This window comes from Chelonia mydas, chromosome 6, assembly GCF_015237465.2.
Source record: "Chelonia mydas isolate rCheMyd1 chromosome 6, rCheMyd1.pri.v2, whole genome shotgun sequence".
Classification (NCBI taxonomy): domain Eukaryota; kingdom Metazoa; phylum Chordata; order Testudines; family Cheloniidae; genus Chelonia; species Chelonia mydas.
In genome coordinates, this window is record NC_051246.2 from 33,793,496 (window position 1) to 33,817,250 (window position 23,755).

A 23,755-nucleotide genomic window follows, 5' to 3' on the forward strand; every position below is an offset into this window, starting at 1 on the left:
CCAGAATAACTTTTTTAGTTAGGTGAACCGAAATCATAGAATATCAGGGTTGGAAGGGACCTCAGGAGATCATCTAGTCCAACCCCCTGCTCAGATTTGTGTTGGGGGGGGAAAAAATCACATCCCACCCTTCAGCCTCAGTGATCAGACTACATTTTCAAGGCTATCTTCACAAGGAAAGAGCTCAAAAATTATTTTCCTTCAAACATGGAAGCATCAGATTAGCTCTACATTTCTAGGTGCATGACCAAAGCCCAGCTCCAGATAAAAGCATTCACAATTAATTTTTGTCACTATGATAAAATATGTACTGCAGTATTTAGAAACAACATGAGAAAGAGCCAGAGCATCAGTCTCTTGCAAGTTTGCAGCACATCCAGCGTATTGCTTGAATGGAGCTTGGTATGGCTTGAAACAGTATATACAGAAAACCACTCGCGGCTTTCTGTAGAATGCTGGCTGGTTTTAAGAAAATGCATGCACTGTTCAGTGGCATGAGATCCAGGTTCACAGACTACTGCTGCTATAGTTGAATTGTTTGAAAAGACATATGGCATCCCAAGTGTAACAGATAGTTGAATCTCAAGGGGGAACCATTGTTCATTCATCTGGACCAAGTGACATTCTTTATGCAAGAATAATTCCTGATTAAAGGGTGAGTTTTAATGGAAACTAATTAGGCAACCTCTTTAGCCTGGGCATAATGATCAAATGAGCTGTCACACAGTACCTGATACAATGATCTCACTTGGTACAAGATTTTATTCCTTAGCAATTACACTCCCACATTGCACTGCATGTGTTTATTGCCTGGAGCACACATGTCAAATTAAAGAGCAGCTTATGCACCTGATATTTAATTATTGCCTAGCACTACAGACAACCGGGAAATGTCAAAGCGAGCAGTCCTACATAGTAGCAACGAAAACTGATATCTTCTTTGGCAAAGAAAAAATAGAGATAAAATATGTATGGATGATTCAGTTGTCTTACAATTCACAGTTACAAAATATGGCCTCCCAAACCTTAAATAATTTACCATTGTGCTGAATTCAGAGAACTCTGTCAAGACAGAAGAGTATGTGAAACGGGTTCAATGGCTCCCACGATTATTTATTAAATGCATCCTTACATGATTAAAGTGTTTACAAAATCTGGTCAAATCTGAGCTGTTGTGGCTGTTTTCTACTAAACTGAAATGCGAAAGCAACCACTTACTTATACAGGTATGGACTAATACACAGGTGTTAAAAGAAATATTCACTTGCTAGCAAAGGAGCTGGACAACACTCTTATGCCAGTGTTAGCTTAACTAAGGATATTTTTAATTGGAAACTTTTCTAAATTCCTTCATGGTCAACTCACTTCCCAAATCCCACTTGTAATAAGGCTGAAATGAAAACCCAGCAGTATTAAGAAAAAAAGATATAAGCAAAGTGTCTCCAGAAAACTGACACACACTAAACAGAAAAGAAAGTTTTATGGTCACGTTGAAGGTGCTGACAATAAGGTGAGAAAAAAAATTCATACAACTGTGAGGTTTGACTGCAATTTGTAATACAGAAAAAATGTGCATAATATGAAAAAGTTGTCCTAGTCCTTGATCTGTAGCGGAACACCCAAATACAGATCTGATGATGTCCCATGGCTAAGAAAGTTGTGTGTGTATCTTGGACCATTCTACTCCAAATAAAGGAATCTAATTACCCGTCATCTTAATTGCACAGTCTAATACTAAAAAGGCTTAATAAGAGTGCTTTTGTATTTACAAAACTGCACAGCTTGCGAAAGAACCCTCAAAACATTTGGCAGGAATCCCAGCCGAGGTATGACTGACTGGAACCTCTAATGACTACAACATGTAAACAAGTGTTTTGTTTCGACTGATAATCATTAACTTCCAGTGTCAGACTTATCCCACAAGGTTTTGTTCACTGCTTCACCAGTCTGCTTTACAAAGGCATCTGGTGCTAAGGGAAAGGGAAAGGGAAAAAAACTGCAGAGTGCTATACAGTGTTGTCACTCTTAAACTAAAGTGGCAGTAGGCAAATGAAAGGGTCATGAGGTAAATGATTCTAACAAGGAGCAAGCTGCTGTGATAATTCCCACTATTCTTTGATGGGCCCTCTTACTGTGTGATTTAGGCAGTGAAATAATGTGCTAGACCTCCTGCTTATTTTATTTTTTAATAAAGAATGGTAATTTGACACTGAACCTCCTGGATTATTGTTCCACACCTTGGTATTTTTCAAAATTAAATGGGTTTAAAAAGCAATTTTTCTCTCTCTAAATTCAGCAGTACTGGAACAGTCTGCAGGAGAATGGCAAACCCCTGAACACTGGTTTTAAAAAAGAAAAGCTAAGTAGGTTGATAGGACAAATTTGATATCATAAATACAGGTTCAGAAGCCAAAAATTACATGTGAGTCATGGATTATCTCAGCTTTAAAATAAACATTGCAACAACAGTTTTAAAAGTGCATTACAGGTGGCCAAAGTCTCAGCTACTGTAAAGTGATGTAGTGCCAAATAAATCAACAGCGATATGCTGGTTTACAGCAGCTGAGGATCTGGCCCATACATTTTTGAATTTATTCTCCCATTACCGTAGTTACTGTTTAAACCTTTTTGTATAGAACACTGAAAAATTCATAATAAATTATGTATGATATTATATAAACCTTATTGTGACAAGTAGAATATAATGTGATGTGAAGTAGCCACATTAACGCTTTCCTGATCATGTTTTGGGTTTTTTTGCACTAAAGATACTGAGGTACAGCAACTACGTTATTATTTAAAACATACAATAGCTTATAATTCTCCAGAAGGGATCATTGGGATTACCTAGTTTGATTGCCTGTATAACACAGCCATAAAACTCCCCCAAAACATTTCCTAGAGCAGATCTTTTAGAAAAATATCCAATCTTGATTTTAAAACGGTCAGTGATGGACAATCCACCATGACCTTTGGTAAATTGTTCCAATGGTAAATTACTCTCACTGTTAAAAATTTACACCTCATTTCTAATCTGAATGTGTCTAGCTTCAACTTCTAGCCACTGGATCGTGTTCTACCATGTAGTTACTTATAGAATGTAATCAAGGCATACCTTTACCCTTCTCTTGGTTAAGCTAAATAGATTCAGCTCCTGGAGCCTATCACCATAAGGCATGTTTTCCAGTTCTTTAATCATTCTTGTGGCTCTTCTCTGAATCCTCTCCAATTTTTTATAAATCCTTCCTGAAATATGGACACCAGAACTGGACACAGGATTCCCTCAGGAGTCACACCAATTCCAAACACAGACGTAAAATAGCCGCTCTTCTAATTCTTGAGATTAAGATCATATTAGCCCCTTTGGCCATAGCATCACGCTGGGAGCTCTTGTTCAGATGATCATCCACCATGACTGCCAAATCTTTAGGCTGTCTTCAGACTGTTTACTAAATTAGCACAAATAGCTGTAATAGATTGCAGGCCAGCAGCTCTATAAGCTACCAGTTATCCATTCATAAGTAAGGGTCAGTTGTAAACTCCATTTAACTATTAACGCCACTAAGAGTTAGTTTCAAATGTTTGAATTTATTCCATGTCCTAGTAACATCTTGCCTGCATAACAAGAATTTCTAGATAAGTTAGTAAAGCAATGTGAGGAGTTTCATGCATACATCTCACTACTCCGCAAAGGGACTTATGCATACAACTCTCAAACACTTTGATATATGTATAAGCCCACAAAGTGAGGTAGGGACTGTGGATCAATCTGTTAAATTTATTAAAACACTGACATAGCAAGTCTGCAGTTGTTCAATTTTCATTTTAACTGCTGCCTCACAAGATAATGTGCCCTCATAACTATGTTTTATATAAACGCACATTATGCCTTTACAGAGCACACATAAATGACTAGTGATTATTAAGAATGTTAAGATGTCAGTAGAACCAAACCAGCATAACGATGTACATTTAAACACCACAAATGCTGCAAATGACTACAGCATATTTTTTTAAGGTGAGCCTCTAAAAATGGCACAACAAATAAAGGCAAAAATATATATTAAGAGAAACAGAACTTCAGAAAAAAGTCTACCAAATTTGACTTCACAAACAGCATCACCTACAAGAACCTAAGCTCATCACTGGTGATGTTAGTATTCTTACTGGTATTAGAATTAGACGGAAGACATTTTATGAGTACTTTGTACTTCTGCCTGAAAATTGTACTCACATTTTTAAAAAATGTTCCTAAATTTGAATTAAAGACTTGTTTTCTTGCAGTTCCTGGATTTCAATGTTTTGGAATGTTTTACAAAAACACTACCAGCGTAAAACTTGGGAGAGTCCAGAAATGCACATGTGCCACTGATTTATGTACTGCAAAAAAGTTCAGTTTTTAATGAAAGGTTAGTCAAGAAAAACAAAGTCTAGACAGAGAAATTACAATTTAAATTATTAGAAACATTTTGGAAGCTTTTGGCCTCAAAGTGGAATACAGTGCATCATTTTAGATGTAAAAGTGGTCTTGCTCTGCTGCAATCAGGTGAAAAGGAACAAGATAAAATGTGTGGATAAGAAAGGAATCACGTGTGTGTGGTGTGGTTGTTCATTCTCTCCTGCCGTCCAATTCGGTTCTTGCGTCTTTTAAATTCTTCAGCTCATTTGACATGAAGTTTCTTGTCAGCTAGAACTTTTAAAAGATTAAAAAACTGATTTTATTTAAAAAAATTTGTCTAGGAGAAGGATAATGAAAAAACCCAAGTATAAGATAAAATATTAAATTGAATGTCAGCTAGATTACTGTTTTGGTGCCAAGCAACCCAGGAGCTATATGAGCCCATATAAGTTGGACAAACCTTTTTTTAAACCTATTCAGCTGTGTGCCACAGACCATATTTTATTTGAAACCATTTCATACATTAATATATGGTGTTCAGAGTGAGTTTCAATTCACATTAACTGTTTTACTAAAAATTTGTAAATTATAAACATATCACATGATCATTTGTTTCCCCCATTTTAATACAAATGATCATAGGAAAAGATGTGTGTGATATGTGCTTGTGTACACACACACACACACACAGAAACAAAAGGCAATGTGATATTCCTTTCTGAAAATTAAATGCTTTTTTCAGACTCTTACCCCCTGAATTCCTCGTCAGTGATATTTTTATTTTATTTTTTATTTCCAGCTAATGCAATTTTATTTTATAATAAATATGTTTAATGGCACCCTTTATTTCTTTTTCTGTTACTATAAACCAAATGTTTGAGACACTGAGTTAGATGCGGTATGAATTCCAGGATACAATCTGGTATATACATTTTATTATCATAATACAATATATGAAAAGAAGAAGTCAGGAAACATTTATGATTTTAAAATGTTCATATTTCATTCCTTTCATTGGGCACTGAACAGTAAATTATTCTTGTTTAAATATGAATGAAGTAGGTATTTTTTAAAGTTTGAAATGTATCATTTGTTTCCAGTCAGCTTGAACATCTAACACACACGTTTGTTACAAGCCTAAGGAACAAAAGCCTTAACGTTAGCAGGCATGTTAAAAGGCCCAATTAATTAAGCTACATTAGCTCGATGTGATCAAAACCTAGACACTAATATCCTTTGGGCAAAACAACATTGCAGGTCAAAGTATTCATATAAAAAATAAGCAGAAATAAGACAGACCCTTGCTTTATCTTAAATGTAAAAAACTTGCATTAACTGTTTGAACTAGTTGCTAAGTTTATTTGCATTGTAAATTATTCAAGCTCAGATTTTAAAGCTTGTTTGATTTCTGATATGTACAAAAGGAAACAGTTGTCTAATATTGTATATACTGATTGCCTGGCACCACCCAATGGCAATGATTAGAAATGCAGACAGCAATTTTCTCAGCTCTAGAGATATGAATTTGTTATTTCAAAGAGAATAAACAGTATTTTATTTTGCTGAGATAATAAACAATTGCCCATTTCTTCATAAACTAGTTGATTTCTCCTAATCCTATTTTTACAATCGGTTAACTGGATTTGCTTTATCAAAACTATAGTTTTTTGTTAGAAAAATCATAGTAACGTTGTATATCAGTTGACAAGTAAATAAAGTACAGTTATTTACATGCAGACTCATTACAGAAAGTAATGCGCTTTACTAAACATGTCCATTCCCATTCCCAACCTCCAAGGATGGCAGGGAACATTTAATGCTACATGTTTTCCAAATGGTAAGAAAATACTTTAATTATCACGTTTCTGATGCCGTCAAGATATACGGCCAGATGAGAAAATGTTTCAAGCCTATTGTGACAGGGCAGCACAAATATAATATATGTCTATGGAGATACAATACACTGACTCCTATATTTACTCCTGAGAAAAGATAAGTAGATAAAATTAAAAAGTAGAAAGGGATAAACTCATTTTGGCTAATTTCAACCCCCAAAATGAAATTAATAACCCCCCAAAACAGAAGCCATAAATATAGATCAGATACCAATTCCTCAGGCAAGGACAACCCATGCAGGACAGAAAGAACTAGAAGTATAGTAGATGGTAAATTCAGGTAAACTGAGCTTAGACACTTCATTTGGGGAATATGGAGTTTAGGTTAGGTTAGTTCACCCACTTCTTTTTTTACCACTACCTAACTGGAAAGAACCAAGGACGGGTCTCTGCTCCCACCACTGAGGAACATAGTAGGTCCCAGGTGTGCCTTCACAACAATGAGCTAGGAGGGAGGTTGTAGAATCCTTGGTATGTAGCTCTTAAGGAATACCCAGGTATGCCCTGCTACTGCACATTAACAAGGCAAGAGGTATCACACATATCATCAGCCCCAGTACTCTGAACTTTCACTGTTAAGAAGAAATGAAATTAAATTGCAGCAAGGGAGGTTTAAGTTGGACATTTGGAAAAACTTCCTGTCAGTAAAAACCAATGAGGAGTCCTTGTGGCACCTTAGAGACTAACAAATTTATTTGGGCATAAGCTTTCATGGGCTATAACCCACTTCATCAGATGCATGGAGTGGACAATACAATAGGCAGGTATAAATACACAGCACATGAAAAGATGAGAGTTGCCTTACTGAGTGGGTGGAGGTCAGTGCTAACTAGGCCAATTCAATTAGGGTGGATGTGGCCCATTCCCAACAGTTGACAAGAAGGGGTGAATATCAACAGAGGGGAAATTATTTTTTGTAGTGACCCAGCCACTCCCAGTCTTTATTCAGGCCTAATTTGATGGTGTCAAGTTTGCAAATTAATTCCAGTTCTACAGTTTCTCATTGAAGTCTGTTTCTGAAGTTTTTTGGTTGAAGAATTGCTGGCTGTAGACTGGAAATTATGTAGAAGCTATATTAAAACTAATAAAAATGGCAATTTTTTCCCCAAATTAAATATGAAAGAGAACAATAAAGTTAGTTCAGCTGCTCCTGTGTTACATATTTCATACTAGATTTAAATTTAGTTGGTTGGCCCTATGACTCATCATGCTAGTGCTAGTGTTGTCTTGTAGATCATCTCCACAAGTCAGTACACTGACTCTCGGTGGTGTCTCACCCACCATCACTTCTGCTCCTGAACCCATGTCACTCCAAGGACCGCGGCGTCCTCTTCAGGACTCAGCCCTCTGGCTGTGCCACACTTTGTGCTCCCCTCTTCTGGGGGACAATACCGCTGTCCAGTGGTCCAGCCATTTCCTCAGTGGCGAGTGCCAAGAACAGAATCCAGATCTCCTTACTCCCTGTCCCGTGCTTGAACTAATAGACCAACCTTTCTCTCTTCCTTTATTCTGAAGGCAGCAATCAGACTAATTCCAGAGGTGCATTGAAATCAATGGAAGAATGGATAAGGGGCAGTGTATGACCATGCTATTGTAGGTTTCAACATTGCAAGGTCATATTTGTAAAAAGTCTTCATTTTAAAGGGGGAAAAACAACATCAAAGCTCATAGCATTAAACATAACATTACAATTCACATGCTGTTTTCACAAGGATGAACTGTTTTCTAAGGCTAAAACAACACAATGAAAACACTCGGAATAGCACTAAATATATCCCAGTTAAAATTGTTAATGAAGCTACAGAGTGAATGCAAATCTGCAAGTCCCAGAGCTGGTGTAGCGCCATGTAATTTTTAAGTAGCAGTTCCTGGGAAATCCCTTAGCAGCACATCACAATCCTCACTAAAGTACCAGGCAAGTCCCATTGTAGCACATTAATGGCCTACACAGCAGCATCACATCAGTTTCTTTAAACTGAAAAGGGCCTTTTCAGTTTCTGAGCAATTGAACTCAACTGGGGGAACCTGAGATCAAAAAACAGCAACATGACTAATTGAACTGCAGGTGAATCTCCAGTACCTTTTAGCTGGAGTCTTATGAGGCCTGTAACAACAGTATTAGTCTCTCACTTGACGAAGCTTTAGTTATAAAGGGTTATAAACATGAATGGAGACCAGAAACATGAAAATCAGATGTTCAAATTATAAGAACAGTAGCATTTATATAGTCATTCCATGTCTAAATTCACTGTGAGCCAAACCCTGATAGGCACTGAGCACATTCAAATCCACCCGGGCCAAATCCTCAAGTCTTTAAAAATTCCTCATAGAATTGCGAAACTCCCAATGACGTTCCAACCACCCTCCCCATTCAGACTCTGCTCTATAAAGCTCTAGGATGGCAGGGGGCATGGACAGGGCCATTCCAGCTAGGGGAAGGAAAGCTGGAAGTCGCAGACCCTTTCTTTATCCCCATCGCAGAGAGGGAAAGCTAGCAGGGGAACAATCTTGCTGTTGAAGAATGGAGGCAGATGGGGCTCCCATCTTGGACAACAGTTCTTGCCCATTAGGTGCCAGTGTAGCCCACCTGCTGGCTGGAATCCTCTAAAATTACCCAGCCTGGGAACAGCTCCATCTCCTGCTCCTACTTCGTATTCTCTTGCCTGTGTGATCGCTGACTGACCCTCTAGCACGCTGGGTTGATATGAAGCCAAAGGTCTCGGTGAGGTTTTCAGCTCTAACTTTCTGATGCCAAGGCACAGATCTTTGTGAGCTCATTGCCTCGGCAGTCCTAAGATGCTAAGCTAAAGTGGAGGTCTCCGAAGAGTGAGTTTGTTTGTTTCTTTAAAAAAAAAAAAAAAAGCATGGATCTCTTAATCTCATAACTCTGACAAGTATGCAGTCCTAGCACCAAATTCTGCCTTTGAATGCACATAAATTAAAATCAATGGGTGTGATGATGTGGCTGCCACATAGATATCTTTAGATCTAAGTCAACAGGAGGCATATGCATACATCTAAAAGGAAAATTTACTCCTTACTTGACATAATACCACATTTACTGCAACAGAGGAGATATATCTCCACTACACTGCATTGGCTTTTCCACAGACCCTGCAGCACAAGGAACTTAATTCAAGCAGCTTGTGGGGTACATAGTCTGAGCATTTCTATAAATATCAAAAGATGATTTTTTAGCACTTGTATCTGAATTTTATCCAGTAGCATGAATAGCCACAGTTCACAGCTTTAACCAACTAACAGACTACAGTATGCACTGGGTGACTTTGACAATATTTGGTTATAAGGACTTCCATGGGAATCTGGCACCCAGCAAGGGGAAGAGATTTGAAATTAAGTAGCAAAAGACTACACAGAAACAAACATTGGACCTAGCCTGGCTCCCTAAAGCCATTTGCCAGCAGAAGACTATCTGGTCAGGAAGAGGTTACAAAAATATAGCTGTTAAGTCTAAAGACACATTACAACAAATATTTTAAAAGCATTTACGGATCTTTGGAAACAGAAAATACTAATATCTCAGAGGCTATGGAACCATATCTGCCTACCTATTCATTCTTTATAACCAACACTAAAGGGTTGAAATAGGTCAACAAGATTGGCGTAAACCAGGAATGCAACATACAGGATATGGGGTCTATCCATTCAATTCTTTCCTGTGTTCATTATTCATTAAGCCTTTTGCCTACATTTTTAAAGGCTTTAATCTCCATACTTCAACTCCAGACCTCTCTGAATGACAATTTAACACATTTTATTTACCCTCTAATTTTTTTAATGTATTAATTAAAATAATCTGTTTTACACTTATTAAAAATAAATTATTGCAAGTTTTAATGTTTTTCCTCCCTGCAACTTTTTCTTAATTAGTTATTTAAACTGTGTTGAAAATCCCCAGCCAATAAATTTCAATATTCATTTTTCTATTTCAATTTTTCAAACAAGAAGAAAAGTTCCCCTCTTTAAACTGAAAATTCAGTTTTAAATGAAGGTTAAAATACGTATTGATGCTATCTTACATACGTCATTAATTCATCATTCACCAATGTAATTTGTTTGATTTTGTTTTGTATTGTATTTTTTGCAGCACTATTAAAATAACAATTTTTCATGTACATGCTATCTTACATCAGTATTAGCATCTCATCTTGAAGGATCTCAAAGAGTTTTAGTAAACTTATACAGCTATACAAACTACAGGATTGCTTCACTACACAAATGCAGCCATCTCTGGAGTAAAATTCTTCAACTGTTTAACTATGCACAGCAATGCTGCACAACCTTGTATGATATGAAGCAAAGAAAACCTTTAGTGGTATTAAGAGTGCCTGGGTCCAAATGAAAAATAAATATCATTATTCACTGAAAGCATTATGGGAATGTTCATTAGAAAAATATAATTACCTATGTTTGAGTCTCTTTGGGACACTGGGGTTAATACCCTTACTCTTATGAAAGGACTATATATCCTCTAATGACACAGGAAGTCAAAATCTTAGCTATAGGTCTTATTTGAAAGAAGGCATCCTTCTGCAATCTACTAGTGGACTAGTATATTACTACCTCACAGGAAAGAGGTACCTACTGAACCACCAATGCCACTCTGTGCCATATTTCATTGTTCTTTAGATATATCCTACAGAAGTACTAACTTTCCAAGCTGTGACAGCAGACAACAGGCCAATCCTCCAAAGTATCACTGACGTAATCTTGTAGGCTCAGACCCAGAATCACAACACATGTTGGCAATGGCTCCTTTAGTACCATGAATCCAACAGTCTAGGAACGAATGGGGGGGAAATTAAAACGAAGAAATGTAAAACGCCTCCAAAAATCATCTTTAAAGCTTTTGTACACATTAAAGCAGTCTGACTATTAAGTCCAACATCTGGGGAGCTTCCAGGAATAGAAATGGGAGGTTTATAGCATTGGAAAGAACAGCTTCCCACTGGGATCCAGCAACCACTACTAAAACAATAATAATGCTAGTCCTGAACTGCCTGTTAGGCTTTAAATCCTTACGTACGTACGTGTGCGTGTGTGTATGTGTATAAAAAGCTAATTTTAGATTGTTTTTGTTGATTTTTATTGCACCTCCTGAACCCCCTGTTTTTGGATTCATGCTAATTCTCAGGCACTGGGCTTTACAGGCAAAACAATAGTCCCAGTAAAATTTTAACAACTCTCCAAAACGTTCATGAAATAGCTTTTCTAAAAAGTAAGTTGCATATACAAAAATACACAATGGTGTGATGTGGTAGAAAAGCGTTATTAGAGCACACACACGCTTTTGTGTATACATATACATACATCATATAGAATTATAAAAGGTCCGACGGAAGGCAGACGCACACGTATGTTCTCTGTTCATAGAGCAGCTGAAGCTTTACGTCATCATCACACAACATTTAATGACAAGAATGTGGTACTCACTAAGGTTGCTTTGAGGAGACTAACTTTTGAAAGAAACCCCTCTGCCTCAATTGGCAAAACTGGAAAAAGATAGTAGCATTCTAAAACCAACTTTGTGATGGAAAAACAGAGACAATACAGGTAAGGCAAAATTTACCCAGCGCAAGGCCTTCGGCCCCACTTAAACTCAAAGACTCAATTGTGCCTGGGAGGAAGTGAGAGGCTTCACAAGTGGAGCACCCACAGAGAGATCTCTCCACATACCACATAGATGGAGACTTCATGCTGGTCAGCAGCTGGGGAAAATTGAATACATGTAACTAGTAACTACTTTATAGGGGTGGGGACAGACTGCAATGCAGCCCTGCAGTGCAGACTGCCCATGGACTGGAGTGAATTCTATTCACTAGACAGCCCTGCTTAATTCTCCACACCAATGGCTTTGAATGGGAAGGGAAGAATCTTTTCTTATTCCAAACTGAGGAGAGCTCTTTTATTATTACCTTTAACTTTCCTATTTAACCAAAGTGGGATAGCCAAACAATTGCTACATGATATGGCTGAAGGTAGATCATGCCCACAATAATAATAACTATTGTTAAGCATAACAACATGCCCAAAGCCAGTGCATCATATTTATGCAACAGTCATAAAAGGGTAGTATAGGATGTAGACTGTTCCTGCCATCTTCACATCAAATGGTTCTCCAGATCCAAAAATAATATTAAAAGTATGTACCATAACCATAGTACCACGAAAGCGCTATAGTGCCAAAAAAAAGCATATCGTACATAGAAGCTGATTTTTGAAAACACGTGGCAATGCACTTCCCACATCTGAAAGTAGAATCAGGCCTTAAATACTAGCCTGACACATGTTAAAATGGCTGAGATCTGTAATCAAATGCTTTGGTCCTGCATTGGGATTTTCTAGCCTGGACTCACCTTCACTTGTATAGAGTCCCACAGACTTTGCAAAGATACTACATGAATGCGGGAGTTCGCACTAGCAGATCCCAGTGAAGGACCAGGGCTAAACAGGGGTTTTTTTGGTTGGTTTTTATTTTTAAAGAAAAATCAAATAGAGCAGCTATCATGGTGCTACATGTAAAAGGCATCACTCCTTCCCTCTCTTTATATACGTGTGCCCATATATGTTATATGGAACGCCTCAGATTATAATTAATTATATTGTTGTAAAGCAGAGCCAAGAAATCTCTACAAAAATGCTATTTTCCTGAGGGAATGCTGCATGAAAAGGCTTTTTTTTTTTTAAATAAAAAAAAATATTTAAATTATACTTGTGTATAATTGATTCTCACTTTTCATGTAGCTCTCATCTTAGGGAAGTCTGCAAAAGAAAAACAGTATCTTACTAAATCCCTGTTAAGATGATTAAATTTAAATCACAACACTCTAGCAGGCATACAATTCCAAACATGTCACTGAAACAAAAGGAACACAAAAAAATGACAAGCTTGCATTTTTTCTCTACAACACTCTTTAAGGTAGCAAAATGTTAATGAATTCTGACACAATGCACTATACGTTGTATTGAACTTTTATATTGTGGATAAATTGTCATATTCTGTTAGGCAGCTGCATAGAGAAAAAGCTTTGACAATGTCTAATTGAGTCTTCTATTTTTACTGCCTTTCAGATAATATTGCTAGGATTATATACTGTACGTTTTTTATTTTTAGTTTCATACTTTTTTTCCCCCCTGCTTCAACGTTTTACTATTGCTGATATCAGTCCTGGGGATTTTTGCATGAAATGAGTAGTCACTAAACCTTATTCTGTAACACTGAAATGGTGATACATTAAAAAGAGCTTTTATGCAAACTGGTAATAACTGGCTATTCAGTAACCATTCCTTTTTAAAGCAGAAGGCTGATCTTGTGGATAAGGCACTAGACTGGGATTCAGGAGATTCATAGATACGAAGGTCAGAAGGGACCATTATGATCATCTAGTCCGACCTCCTGCACAATGCAGGCCACAGAATCTCACCCACCCACTCCTGCAAAAAACCTCTCACCTATGTCTGAGCTATTGAAGTCCTCAAATCGTGGTTTAAAGACTTCAAGGAGCAGAGAATCCTCCAGCAAGTGACCCGTGCCCCATGCTACAGAGGAAGGCGAAAAAGCTCCACGCCCTCTTCCAATCTGCCCTGGAGGAAAATTCCCTCCAGACCCCAAATATGGCGATCAGCTAAACCCTTAGCATATGGGCAAGATTCACAAGCCAGATACCCAGGAAATAATTTTCTGTAGTAACTCAGATCCCACCCCATCTAACATCCCATCACAGGCCATTAGGCCTATTTACCATGAATATTTAAAGATCAATTAATTACCAAAATCATGTTATCCCATCATACCATCTCCTCCATAAACTTATCAAGTTTAATCTTGAAGCCAGATAGGTCTTTTGCCCCCCACTGCTTCCCTTGGAAGGCTATTCCAAAACTTCACTCCTCTGACGGTTAGAAACCTTTGTCTAATTTCAAGTCTAAACTTCCCAATGACCAGTTTATATCCATTTGTTCTTGTGTCCACATTGGTACTGAGCTTAAATAATTCCTCTCCCTCTCCGGTATTTATCCCTCTGATATATTTATAGAGAGCAATCATATCTCCCCTCAACCTTCTTTTAGTTAGGCTAAACAAGCCAAGCTCCTTGAGTCTCCTTTCATAAGACAAGTTTTCTATTCCTCGGATCATCCTAGTAGGCCTTCTCTGTACCTGTTCCAGTTTGAATTCATCCTTCTTAAACATGGGAGACCAGAACTGCACACAGTATTCCAGGTGAGGTCTCACCAGTGCCTTGTATAACGGTACTAAAACCTCCTTAACTCTACTGGAAATACCTCGCCTAATGCACCCCAAGACCGCATTAGATTTTTTCACGGCCATATCACATAGTCATCCTATGATCAACCAATACTCCAAGGTCCTTCTCCTCCTCCGTTACTTCTAATTGATGCGTCCCCAGCTTATAACTAAAATTTTTGTTATTAATCCCTAAATGCATAACCTTACACTTCTCACTATTAAATTTCATCCTATTACTATTACTCCAGTTTAAAAGGTCATCCAGATCCTCCAGTATGATATCCCGGCCTTCTCTAAATTGTCAATACCTCCCAGCTTTGTATCAACCGCAAACTTTATTAGCACACTCCCACTTTTTGTGCCGAGGTCAGTAATAAAAAGATTAAATAAGATTGGTCCCAAAACTGATCCCTGAGGAATCTCCCTCCAGCCTGACAGTTCACCTTTCAGTAGGACCCGCTGTAGTCTCCCTGTTAACCAATTCCTTTTCCACCTTTCAATTTTCATATTGATCTCCATCTTTTCCAATTTAACTAATAATTCCCCATGTGGCATGGCATCAAACGCCTTACTGAAATCTAGGTAAATTAGATCCACTGCGTTTCCTTTGTCTAAAAAATCTGTTACTTTCTCAAAGGAGGAGATCAGATTGGTTTGGCATGATCTACCTTTTGTAAAACCATGTTGTATTTTGTCCCATTTACCATTGACTTCAATGTCCTTAACTACTTTCTCCTTCAAAATTTTTTCCAAGACCTTGCATACTACAGATGTCAAACTAACAGGCCTGTAGTTACCTGGATCACTTTTTCTTCCTTTCTTAAAAATAGGAACTATGTTAGCAATTCTCCAATCATACGGTACAACCCCTGAGTTTACAGATTCATTAAAAATTCTTGGTCATGGGCTTGCAATTTCATATGCCAATTCCTTTAATATTCTTGGATGACGGTTATCTGGACCCCCCGATTTAGTCCCATTAAGCTGTTTGAATTTCGCTTTTAACTCAGATATGGTAATATCTACCTCCATATCCTCATTCCCATTTGTCATGCTACCATTATCCCTAAGATCCTCTTTAGCCTTATTAAAGGCTGAGGCAAAGTATTTGTTTAGATCTTGGGCCATGCCTAGATTATCCTTGACCTCCACTCCATCCTCAGTGTTTAGCGGTCCCACTTCTTCTTTCTTTGTTTTCTTCTTATTTATATGGCTATAGAACCTTTTACTATTGGTTTTAATTCCCTTTGCAAGGTCCAACACTACTTGACTTTTAGCCTATCTCCCTTTATCCCTACATGTTCTGACCTCAATAAGGTAGCTTTCCTTGCTGATCTCTCCCAGCTTCCACTCCCTGTATGCTTTCTGCTTTTTCTTAATCACCTCTCTGAGATGCTTGCTCATCCAGCTTGGTCTACAACTCCTGCCTATGAATTTTTTCCCCTGTCTTGGGATGTAGGCTTCCGATAGCTTCTGCAGCTTTGATTTAAAGTAATCCCAGGCCTCCTCTGCCTTTAGATCCATAAGTTCTTCAGTCCAATCCACTTCCCTAACTAATTTCCTTAATTTTGGAAAGTCAGCCCTTTTGAAATAAAAAACCCTAGTTGCAGATTTATTTTTGTTAATCCTTCTGTTCAGTTTGAACTGAATTAGCTCATGATCACTTGAACCAAGATTGTCTCCTACAACTATTTCTTCTGTGAGGTCCTCCCTACTCATCAAAACGAAATCTAAAATGGATGGAGATGGAAATTCAGCTCCTGTTTTTACCACAGGCTCCCTGTTTGACCTTGAACAAGTCACTTAATCTCTACGTTTCTGCATTCCCCAGCTGTAAAATGGGGAATATAATAATACTTTCTTTCTCTCACACTTTGTTTGGCTAGTGACATTGGATTGTAACTTCTTCAGAGCAGGGACTGTCTTGTGTGTATATACAACACTTAACATAATGGGGTTCCAATGCACTACAGTGACATGAACAACAATTTAAAGTCTGGGTTGCAAACCAAGTTTTGTTTAAAATGCTTTTTATTGCCCCATAATGCATGGACTAAATAGGGGTTGCAAAGGCTGGTATGTTATTAGCCAAAAGAAGGATTATGCTTCAAATGGAAACAAAACAAAACCACAGAGGTTGTGCCTTGGTTGAGGACCTTGTTGTGTATCCCAGCTCAGAAGAAACAACGCTATTTTGAAGACAAGTGTTGAAAAATATAATATGGGATGGGATCAATTGTTGCAGGACTGGAAAACATCTAATAATACTTCACAGTACACCCATGCCATACTAGTTAATCAAAATGACCATAATGGCCCAAATTCATTGAGTAATCCCACTGAAATGCACATTTATGTAAGGACTAGCTTACGCTACATGTACAAATGTATTTTTGTAACCGGTTTCTGATTCTTTTCGGATCTGGTCACAACACAGGTGTGCCCACAAAACAGCTTTATTCACAACATAGTTATGAATCAACCATGTCATGCATCCACATTTACCATGCTGCCCAAATCCGTACCAGTGCAAATTACAAAAGCCATTATACTGTGCCTCAGCAGAGAGATCAAGTGCCCAGAGGACATGCACACAGTGCACTGGTAGCATTCCAGAAAAAGCACTCGAGGACATCTTACTGCAGAGAGAGCTGGAAGGAAGGCAAACTGGCAAATCTGTTTACAGGGCGATAACTAGGGTGTCCTGTTTGCTCTGAACAAAAAGTATATGCTGAACTGATTAAGAATTACAATCAGGTGTGAGATCAATCTAGGTCATGTATCAACATTAAAATTAACTTTATTTGTTAGTGAGTTTCCATGGATTTTTTTCATTTGTATTTTTAAAGGAAATATATATTAAATATAGTATTTCTAAGTCTACAGAACTTAAAAGGTCCACAGGAATAATGCCTCCAATACTTATTTCATAAATTGTGCATGGCCCAAATGAGCAGTTCATTATATCTGCCCTGGGGGTACCATTCCTGACATCACACATGGGCACTTTAGAAGGTGTCAGATTATTAAGAAGAAGAATGAAATATGGCATTTTAGGGATAAAGTGGTGGTGGAGAGCAAAAAGGAGCTGAGAAGGTGACTGCTTGAAAGCTGGAAAACAGGCCCCATAAAGCACTGCTTACTCTGTGCCTACCCTATGATTTCTGAAGTTGTCTTCCCTCTGCTCCACAACTCCCCCCTTCGTTCATAAAAATCACATTGCTTTTCTCTTCCCCATAATAAATTAGCATCCCTGAGGACGTTCTTTAGAAAAGCCAGGAATAATGTCCAACTGCACACGTTATAAAATACGTGTTTATTGATTATTTTTCACCAAAAAATGAAAAACGGAGGGGGGGGGGGAAATCACAACATTTTTGTCAAAAAACAGAAACTGAAACCAAATTTTTCTTTTCTTTTCTTTTTTTTTAAACTTAAAATTGTCACAAAATGATTTTCAGAAACAGAAAACTTTGATGATTTTTTTCCACTGAAAAGTAAAAAATATTTCACAGAAAATTTTTTGACAAAATTTCCTGTGAAGAAAAACTGCCATTTTTTAACAGCGCTAGGTGATTCCAGCTCTAATATTGTGCCCTGTGGGCACTTTATTCCTTGGGGCCTTCTAAGTTTTGCAGTGGATCCCACAGACCTTTGGTGCCCAATAGGGATGCTAATGAAATGAAACATGGGAGCTGAGGAATGAAGAGGGAAGCACAGCTGGGACCTAACAGGTTCCTATAGCTCCTACTAGACAAAGCAATATGTACTCTTCAAAGGGAGTGAATTACTAACAGTAGTTGTTAAAGCAGTTTTAACAAAAGAAGTATTATTGGTCATAAAAATTGTGGCTGTAGATATGAGTAAAAAATGCATGAGTTAGTAGACCAGCTTCTATGGTACTGATGCCCAGAGGCTATGGTCAGACATCCAGGATATGGAAATGAATACACCATATTATCAAGACCGTAATGCCCATGGTATTCACCTCCATTTTGCCTGCAGGCTTCTGAAAGTATGGGGAGAGTCTAGTTGATTAGGGAACTGGCATTATATGTGAATTGCCAAAGAGAGCAAACTTCCAGCATATGATAACATTATGTTTCATTTTACATGAGCAACCCTGATTTACTGCACACAGCATACTGATCTGAACAGATGGGTTTCTGAATCAGTTGATTTGTGTGCAAACTCTGCTCAGTTATTAGAAATCAGCATGCTTTTCATATGTGGATCTATATGAAACCTTTACTGATGCATTACAGAGTATGCAGGTTTAATTGTAATGAAGCTACAACAAAGCTTGTGCCAGGGTTTCTCACATCCCATTGTCAGCAGAGATGTGTGGATGTTTCACATGTAAAGTGGTACAACTATTTATTGCCCAGTGCTACATTGCGATTCAATGCAAAATAAAAACTGCTCATAAGAAAGAAACAAAAAATATGCATGAGCAGTGGCGCTGGAACCCTTTTAATAGTGGGGGTGCTGAAAGCCAGCCCCTTATCCCTGTCTGCAACCCCACACCACAGGTGGGGCCGGGAGCAGCACCGTGTCTCCAGGAGGGTGGGGGACCCGGACAGGGGCAAGAGGGCGGGCATGGGGACAGTAGCAGAGCAGAGCCCCCGGAGCAGGGGGCCAGGTACAGGGCCAGCGCCCCAAGAGCAGAGCCCTGGGTGGGGGACCGAAAGTGGGGCAAGGACCTGAGCCCCCGCCGCAGAGCCGGGGAGCGGAGCCCCAGGCTTGGGGGGCCAGGAGCATGGCCAGGGGGCGGAGGGCCATACTATTACTAATAAATCTGTTGGATTTATTAGTAGTCATATTTTTGGATATAAACAGATCCACTGAAACCTCTAGGTTTCAAAATAAGACTTTTAATTTTATGTAACATTGTATGGTGAAATGTTGCACTGTACTAGTACCATATTATGGTTTAACATGTGAATATAAGCATCATGGTAAGGCTCTGATCCTTCAAACATGAGAAACTTTTCACACATGAGAAGTGTTACTGAGTTTAATAGGATTATTTCTGTGTGTATATTTACTCACGTGAATAAGTGTTTGCAGGATGGGAGTCTAAGATGGAATCTTTATTTTTCATTTTTCTACAATGGGAATAAAACCAGCAACTTTTGTAAAGTGGGTGTAGTTTTTGCTTAACAAATGTAACAGCAAAGTTGTTTCCAGGTTACATTGGTTTTTTCCCCTAAAATGTGTCATGGTTCAATATGAATATCTATGTATATATGCCTTGATATTGCATACATTTCTGGACAGTCCAACAAGGCAGAAGTTTAAATGAGAGACATTAGATTTCTGCATTAATAAGAACACGTAAACTATAGTAGGATAAAAACATCAAGGGCAACAAGTTCTCATGTTTCATGGCCAGGAAGATCTTCAGAAAGACTTAGGACGACATTACCTTGTACGGTACAATGTTGCACAATTAAGGCACCTTCCTCTGAGATTGATGGGTCTCCAGCAACTCTCAAAGAAAATATACTGGACTACATAGAGCACTGGCTTGTTCCAAGATACTACATTGCGGCACCTCTCACTGTGGAGTAGCAGCAGACTCTCCCCTGTTAAAGTTCCAATCAACTTTCTATTTTAAAGCCTGATTTTTGCCCCACTCCCACCTCATTTTTCATTCTGAGGAACATGGTCTTCAAAATTGGCAGGGTAGGTCTGAATCTGTAATCCCAAGGCAGGGCAACTGCTGAAAGATTATGGCTGTAGTGAGTCAGGGAGGCCTTTAAAGGGACAGAGCTTCAGTAAGGATTCAGTAAAGCATTCAAGCGCTCAAATGCCAATTCCTCATCTTTCTGTTTTGTTCCCTATTTATGATCCAACAAGCTTTTGAAGGGCATTGCAATATAAATCAAAGATGCACCAGAAAGTGAGCTGAATTTTAAAAGTTAGAAATCAAAAATAACTTTTTAATCCAATGTACAATGCGGTACATTTTGTAAATGAGAAAAACTAAGCCTGGTGCATGGTTTGAGGCTTCATCAAATTTACACCTTTAATATTTAAAATTATGCAATTGCTCCAAGGCCTCCCTCTGTCTCTCTCTGAGAGTCTGATACAAAACTTTCATTAAAAGAGGCTTTAAGCTTCCCTATGGATCAATATAAGTACCCTCACCCCAATTTAAGAACAAACTTTTTTTGCTAGCTAGCTCTCAATACCATACAAGCCTACTTTGTAAAAGGCTCTATTCCATGCTAGCTAGGGTTTGAATTAACTGAGCTGAACTTGGGTTGTAGTAGATAGAAGATGAGCTCAAGTAGAATTAAATGAACCAGGGAAGAAGAGTCAGTCTTGCAACTTTCTCTAATTTAAACAAAATATGTAAATGTACAGGTTGCATTCAAGAACAGATTTTATTCCCCTCTCACCTATAGTCAACACATGAGTCTTCCTCTGGCAATTGAGAGGCCATTAATGGCTGGGTCAATGCTTTCTTCTTTTCTCACTCCTTCCCTAAGAGTGTCTCATTCCCCGCCTTATTTCTCCTTTCCCTTTCATCATCTTCTACATCCTCCATGCTCATTTCCCTCTTGCTATTTGTTCTGTCTCCTTCTTTGTTCTGAGACTCAGGTCCCTCACTCTTCCCTCCCCCCCCCCCACTATTCCATCTTCCTCTCCAACATTATTCCCATACAACTGTGTCCTCCCTTCCTTGAACCTCTCATTCCCATCATTAACCCATGGTATAGAGGTGCTGCTCCCATAGAACCACATCATCATTCTTCCTCACACACACGACTGACTGAGAACATGCGAGCATCCATCTGATCTGCACTCTACTCCCCACCCTACACTTGTGCTTTAGGAAGAAGAACCCTTGTGTTAGGAGAGCTGCATGAGCAACAAATGCTCCCATGCTCTGTGCAGGCTGGCTGCAAACAAAAACCCCTGGCCTCTTGCTGGGAGGGAAAGAGATAGAGGATAGTGTTGTTGTTTTTATCCTGCTCAGACACTGAGAGGCTAGGGACCTGTCAAAGGTTATGTCTTGAGGTCATGCCTTTTGGGGCAGGGGTGTGGGGGAGAACAGGTACCTCGCTTACTTCATGCAGCAATCTCTGGATGGCAGCAATCCTGTGGTGGTCCTGGGATATGGGATACAACCTTGGCTGTACTTCTCAGTGAGTCCACCCCTTCTTGAAGTGGGCATGAAGCGGTCAAGAGGTCAGGCTCTGTTCCTTGTGCAAGGGAGTGGGAAGCAGACTTTCCAGCCCCACAGACTGTCTTGGCTCCCACTCTCCTGTATACCTAAAGGCCAAGGCTTAGTCTGGGGAGTTTCCGACAGAAAAAAAACAGACTGGTCTATTTTCTTCCTCAGAGGGCTCAGGCTGGCAGGTGGCATTCTCAAGCCATATGTCAGGAACACAGAACCCCAGTCTGCAAGCCCTGGTTCTGCTTGCTTCAGAGTGCTGGTTCCAACTGCACTGAGTCCTTTCCTTTTAAAAGCCCATCCCCAGGCCTGACAGCTGCACAGGTGCCATTGGTTGGGGCTAATTGGGACCACAGCAGTTCTTTAACCCCTTCTTGACTGGTATGGGGAGGAGCCACCTTCCCCACTCCAGAGCCATCTAAGAACCTTACACTGCGATGTCCAACTTTTGTCTTTTAAAGCTCTCAAAAGTCTCCCTTTTTTGGTGCTCCAATAGTGTCCAACCCTTGCACCACCACCACTCTTTGTGGACCTGGAAAATCTAAACTGGGGGGGGGCCTCAAGGGGGACCATGTAAAGAAGAAATCATGTAACTGATTTTGAATTGCAAATGTGCTTCCTGATCCATGCCCTGTGATTTTTTTAACTGAAGTCTTTGAATTGTCACTGAAGGTAGGGAAAACTGCTTTCTCAACTGCCTCCCACTACTTCCCCTGGAGCAACTCTGATGTGAGCCACAGCACTGTAAGCAGCTGCTGTCCCTTCCCTGAGGCAGCTACTTAGCAGCACCCCCTGGTAGCCTGCTACGTTGCAGAGGAGGGAAAAGAGAGCAGATGTAGCTGCTCCATTGCTTACTTCCTCATCAGGTTATTGGAGCCCCAGAGAGAGCAGGAGAGCAGCTTGATTGGTTTTGCCCAAGCTTTGGGAGTGCCTGACACAGAATGGCTCCCCTCATCCCACACAGCTACCCAAGGCAGCCTAGAAGAAGGGAAACGAAGAGAAGCAGAGAAGCCACCAGTCACTTCTCCCTGAGTCTCTGCTCCAGCCCAGGTTAGAGCAGCTTTGGGGCTGCTCTAACTTGTGCCAGCTGGCTTTGGTCCCCAAAGGGCCATATGTCAGCTGAAGGTAAGCAGGAATGTAGTGTTATCCCACCACTTGCCCATTCTCCCTCTGACATGCCCCTCTTCACCCCAAGACATGATCTCTCCCAGGGACTGCAGAGGGAAGCGTAAGAGCTGGCTATAGAGGCTTTCTGTCCACTGGGGAGTTCCACACAGCAAGGGGGAATCCCAGAAGGGGAACTGTGGGTGTTTTCTCCTCCCTTTGTACTGTCCAGGCAAAGTAAAGGAAGCAGAACAGAACTGAGAATCTTCTCACATTATTGATTGCAGCCCCTTGAGCTTTTCGAAAAAACGTATTTGGGCTTCAGGCTATACAGGTTTCACACCACTGTCCTACACAGAGAGTTTAAAAAGAGCTGTGCAAACAAGGCAAAAAACACATTTCCAAAAAACAATCACTCCAATTTCGGAATCAACCCACACTGGAAGTTCATGTGCCACTCGTGTTATCTGTCCACAAGCATGTAACAACTGAGCTCTATTTGCTCTAACCAGCTGGTGCAGGAGTTGCAGATTTTGGCAGAGGGCCTTGTTCAGATATATTGTGTCCCAAATGCATATCTTGAGCTAAAAGAATTACATTGCTGTTGACTATAAACAGCCAGATTGATCACATGCCAAGCACATGATATAGGAGGAGACCAAAAGCGCCATCATCGCTCCTTTGGGCACACTGCCCCAGGGTCAGGAACAGTCAGGGACTCAAAATCACTATCTCCATGCATCTCCAAAAGTATGTCTCCTCAGAAAGGTTGGGGATAAAGTAGGGGCAGCCAGACCCCCCAATTTTCCTTCCTGCCTTAAAGAGCTGACCAGCTTCAGAAAGAGGAAACACATGGGAAAAAAAAACAATCTTTGCCTAAGTTCTCCCCTGCAGCAGTACAC

General features: G+C 39.5%; 1 long non-coding RNA gene across 1 annotated transcript in view; it reads right to left on the minus strand.

Annotated features, from left to right (window-relative positions):
- The window catches only part of LOC122466226, a 39,279-nt gene extending 17,287 nt beyond the window's left edge, over nt 1–21,992 (minus strand). The window contains exon 1 of the long non-coding RNA XR_006291585.1: nt 21,643–21,992. This is a non-coding gene — a long non-coding RNA (uncharacterized LOC122466226). The remainder of the gene's footprint in view (nt 1–21,642) is intronic.
- Nucleotides 21,993–23,755: the final 1,763 nt, after the last annotated feature.